We start from the raw sequence: 5,315 nt of genomic DNA, 5'->3' as shown, positions 1-5,315 counted from the left end.
CCAGCAGACTTGTCTCCATGGGTCGATTGCTGCCTCGGGCACTTAATGGCCGTTCTGCTGTGAGTCAAAGATTTTCGAATCGGACGAAAAACTGATAGTGAATTGTAACATTCAGGGCCACCTAATGACGATGGACCACGCAAATTGCGTCCCGATTCAATACATCGTCCTCCATCCGAGGGCACCTTATGGCCGTTCTGCTGTGAATCTAGATTATCGAATGGGACGAAAAACTGATAGTGAATTGTAACGTTCAGGGCCACCTAATGATGATGGATCACTCAAATTGCGTCCCGATTCAATACATCGTCCTCCAGCAGACTTGTCTCCATGGGTCTATTGCTGCCTCGGGCACATTATGGCAGGCCTGCTGTGACTCAAAGATTTTCGAATCGGACGAAAAACTGATAGTGAATTGTAACGTTCAGGGCCTCCCAATGACGATGGAACACTCAAATTGCGTCCCGATTCAATACATCGTCCTCCAGCAGACTTGTCTCCATGCGTCTATTGCTGCCTCGGGCACCTTATGGCCGTTCTGCTGTGAGTCAAAGATTTTCGAATCGGATGAAAGACTGATAGTGAATTGTAACATTCAGGGCCACCTAATGACGATGGATCACTCAAATTGCGTCCCGATTCAATACATCGTCCACCAGCCGACTTGACTCCATGGGTCTATTGCTGCCTCGGGCACCTTATGGCCGTTCTGCTGTGAGTCTAGATTATCGAATGGGACAAAAAACTGATAGTGAATTGTAACGTTCAGTGCCTCCTAATGACGATGGATCACTCAAATTGCGTCCCGATTCAATACATCGTCCTCCAGCAGACTTGTCTCCATGGAATGAGATTTTCACTCTGCAGCGGAGTGTGCGCTGATATGAAACTTCCTGGCAGATTAAAACTGTGTGCCCGACCGAGACTCGAACTCGGGACCTTTGCCTTTCGCGGGCAATTGCTCTACCAACTGAGCCACCGAAGCACGACTCACGCACGGCACTCACAGCTTTACTTCTGCCAGTACCTCGTCTCCTACCTTCCAAACTTTACAGAAGCTCTCCTGCGAACCTTGTTCGAGTCTCGGTCGGGCACACAGTTTTAATCTGCCAGGAAGTTTCATATCAGCGCACACTCCGCTGCAGAGTGAAAATCTCATTCTGGAAACATCCCCCAGGCTGTGGCTAAGCCATGTCTCCGCAATATCCTTTCTTTCAGGAGTGCTAGTTCTGCAAGGTTCGCAGGAGAGCTTCTGTAAAATTTGGAAGGTAGGAGACGAGGTACTGGCAGAAGTAAAGCTGTGAGTGCCGGGCGTGAGTCGTGCTTCGGTGGCTCAGTTGGTAGAGCACTTGCCTGCGAAAGGCAAAGGTCCCGAGTTCGAGTCTCGGTCGGGCACACAGTTTTAATCTGCCAGGAAGTTTCATATCAGCGCACACTCCGCTGCAGAGTGAAAATCTCATTCTGGAAACATCCCCCAGGCTGTGGCTAAGCCATGTCTCCGCAATATCCTTTCTTTCAGGAGTGCTAGTTCTGCAAGGTTCGCAGGAGAGCTTCTGTAAAGTTAGGAAGGTAGGAGACGAGGTACTGGCAGAAGTAAAGCTGTGAGTGCCGGGCGTGAGTCGTGCTTCGGTGGCTAAGTTGGTAGAGCACTTGCCCGCGAAAGGCAAAGGTCCCGAGTTCGAGTCTCGGTCGGGCACACAGTTTTAATCTGCCAGGAAGTTTCATATCAGCGCACACTCCGCTGCAGAGTGAAAATCTCATTCTGGAAACATCCCCCAGGCTGTGGCTAAGCCATGTCTCCGCAATATCCTTTCTTTCAGGAGTGCTAGTTCTGCAAGGTTCGCAGGAGAGCTTCTGTAAAGTTTGGAAGGTAGGAGACGCGGTACTGGCAGAAGTAAAGCTGTGAGTGCCGGGCGTGAGTCGTGCTTCGGTGGCTCAGTTGGTAGAGCACTTGCCCGCGAAAGGCAAAGGTCCCGAGTTCGAGTCTCGGTCGGGCACACAGTTTTGTCTCCATGGGTCTATTGCTGCCTCGGGCACCTTATGGCCGTTCTGCTGTGAGTCTAGATTATCGAATGGGACGAAAAACTGATAGTGAATTGTAACGTTCAGGGCCACCTAATGACGATGGATCTCTCAAATTGCGTCCCGATTCAATACATCGTCCTCCAGCCGACTTGACTCCATGTGTCTATTGCTGCCTCGGGCACCTTATGGCCGTTCTGCTGTGAGTCTAGATTATCGAATGGGACGAAAAACTGATAGTGAATTGTAACGTACAGGGCCTCCTAATGACGTTGGATCACTCAAATTGCGTCCCGATTCAATACATCGTCCTCCAGCCGACTTGACTCCATGGGTCTATTGCTGCCTCGGGCACATTATGGCCGTTCTGCTGTGAATCTAGATTATCGAATGGGACGAAAAACTGATAGTGAATTGTAACATTCAGGGCCACCTAATGACGATGGACCACGCAAATTGCGTCCCGATTCAATACATCGTCCTCCAGCCGAGTTGACTCCATGGGTCTATTGCTGCCTCGGGCACCTTATGGCCGTTCTGCTGTGAATCTAGATTATCGAATGGGACGAAAAACTGATAGTGAATAGTAACGTTCAGGGCCACCTAATGACGATGGATCACTCAAATTGCGTCCCGATTCAATACATCGTCCTCCAGCAGACTTGTCTCCATGGGTCTATTGCTGCCTCGGGCACCTTATGGCAGGCCTGCTGTGACTCAAAGATTTTCGAATCGGACGAAAAACTGATAGTGAATTGTAACGTTCAGGGCCTCCTAATGACGATGGAACACTCAAATTGCGTCCCGATTCAATACATCGTCCTCCAGCAGACTTGTCTCCATGCGTCTATTGCTGCCTCGGGCACCTTATGGCCGTTCTGCTGTGAGTCAAAGACTTTCAAATCGGACGAAAGACTGATAGTGAATTGTAACGTTCAGGGCCACCTAATGACGATGGATCACTCAAATTGCGTCCCGATTCAATACATCGTCCTCCAGCCGACTTGACTCCATGGGTCTATTGCTGCCTCGGGCACCTTATGGCCGTTCTGCTGTGAGTCTAGATTATCGAATGGGACGAAAAACTGATAGTGAATTGTAACTTTCAGGGCCACCTAATGACGATGGATCACTCAAATTGCGTCCCGATTCAATACATCGTCCTCCAGCAGACTTCTCTCCATGGGTCGATTTCTGCCTCGGGCACCGTATGGCCGTTCTGCTGTGAGTCAAAGATTTTCGAATCGGACGAAAAACTGATAGTGATTTGTAACATTCAGGGCAACCTAATGACGATGGACCACACAAATTGCGTCCCGATTCAGTACATTGTCCACTAGCCGACTTGACTCCATGGGACTATTGCTGCCTCGGGCACCTTATGGCCGTTCAGCTGTGAGTCAAAGATTTTCGAATCGGACGAAAAACTGATAGTAAATTGGAACGTTCAGGGCCTCCTAATGACGTTGGAACACTCAAATTGCGTCCCGATTCAATACATCGTCCTCCAGCGGACTTGTCTCCATTGGTCTATTGCTGCCTCGGGCACCTAATGGCCGTTCTGCTGTGAGTCAAAGACTTTCGAATCGGACGAAAAACTGATAGTGAATTGTAACATTCAGAGGCCACCTAATGACGATGGACCACGCAAATTGCGTCCCGATTCAATACATCGTCCTCCAGCCGAGTTGACTCCATGGGTCTCTTGCTGCCTCGGGCACCTTATGGCCGTTCTGCTGTGAATCTAGATTATCGAATGGGACGAAAAACTGGTAGTGAATTGTAACGTTCAGGGCCACCTAATGACGATGGATCACTCAAATTGCGTCCCGATTCAATACATCGTCCTCCAGCCGACTTGTCTCCATGGGTCTATTGCTGCCTCGGGCACCTTATGGCCGTTCTGCTGTGAGTCTAGATTATCGAATGGGACGAAAAACTGATAGTGAATTGTAACTTTCAGGGCCACCTAATGACGATGGATCACTCAAATTGCATCCCGATTCAATACATCGTCCTCCAGCAGACTTGTCTCCATGGGTCGATTGCTGCCTCGGGCACCTTATGGCCGTTCTGCTGTGAGTCAAAGATTTTCGAATCGGACGAAAAACCTGATAGTGATTTGTAACATTCAGGGCCACCTAATGACGATGGGCCACACAAATTGCGTCCCGATTCAGTACATCGTCCACTAGCCGCCTTGACTCCATGGGACTATTGCTGCCTCGGGCACCTTATGGCCGTTCTGCTGTGAGTCTAGATTATCGAATGGGACGAAAAACTGATAGTGAATTGTAACTTTCAGGGCCACCTAATGACGATGGATCACTCAAATTGCGTCCCGATTCAATACATCGTCCTCCAGCAGACTTGTCTCCATGGGTCGATTTCTGCCTCGGGCACCGTATGGCCGTTCTGCTGTGAGTCAAAGATTTTCGAATCGGACGAAAAACTGATAGTGATTTGTAACATTCAGGGCCACCTAATGACGATGGACCACACAATTTGCGTCCCGATTCAGTACATCGTCCACTAGCCGACTTGACTCCATGGGACTATTGCTGCCTCGGGCACCTTATGGCCGTACTGCTGTGAGTCTAGATTATCGAATGGGACGAAAAACTGATAGTGAATTGTAACGTTCAGGGCCTCCTAATGACGATGGATCACTCAAATTGCGTCCCGATTCAATACATCGTCCTCCAGCAGACTTGTCTCCATGGGTCTCTTGCTGCCTCGGGCACCTTATGGCCGTTCTGCTGTGAATCTAGATTATCGAATGGGACGAAAAACTGGTAGTGAATTGTAACGTTCAGGGCCACCTAATGACGATGGATCACTCAAATTGCGTCCCGATTCAATACATCGTCCTCCAGCCGACTTGTCTCCATGGGTCTATTGCTGCCTCGGGCACCTTATGGAAGTTCTGCTGTGAGTCTAGATTATCGAATGGGACGAAAAACTGATAGTGAATTGTAACTTTCAGGGCCACCTAATGACGATGGATCACTCAAATTGCGTCCCGATTCAATACATCGTCCTCTAGCAGACTTGTCTCCATGGGTCTATTGCTGCCTCGGGCACCTTATGGCAGGCCTGCTGTGACTTAAAGATTTTCGAATCGGACGAAAAACTGATAGTGAATTGTAACGTTCAGGGCCTCCTAATGACGATGGAACACTCAAATTGCGTCCCGATTCAATACATCGTCCTCCAGCAGACTTGTCTCCATGCGTCTATTGCTGCCTCGGGCACCTTATGGCCGTTCTGCTGTGAGTCAAAGATTTTCGAAT

The 5,315-nt window shown here is 49.2% G+C and overlaps 1 non-coding gene across 1 annotated transcript; it reads right to left on the bottom strand.

Moving 5' to 3' along the window:
* Window positions 1–911: 911 nt before the first annotated feature.
* Window positions 912–986, bottom strand: Trnas-cga (transfer RNA serine (anticodon CGA)). The gene has a single exon. It is a non-coding gene; the product is annotated as a tRNA-Ser (tRNA).
* Window positions 987–5,315: the final 4,329 nt, after the last annotated feature.

This window comes from Schistocerca cancellata, chromosome 5 (assembly GCF_023864275.1).
Source record: "Schistocerca cancellata isolate TAMUIC-IGC-003103 chromosome 5, iqSchCanc2.1, whole genome shotgun sequence".
In the NCBI taxonomy this organism is placed as follows: Eukaryota; Metazoa; Arthropoda; class Insecta; order Orthoptera; family Acrididae; genus Schistocerca; species Schistocerca cancellata.
The sequence above is the reverse complement of the archived record's forward strand: the minus strand, read 5'-3'. Positions and strand labels throughout refer to the sequence as shown.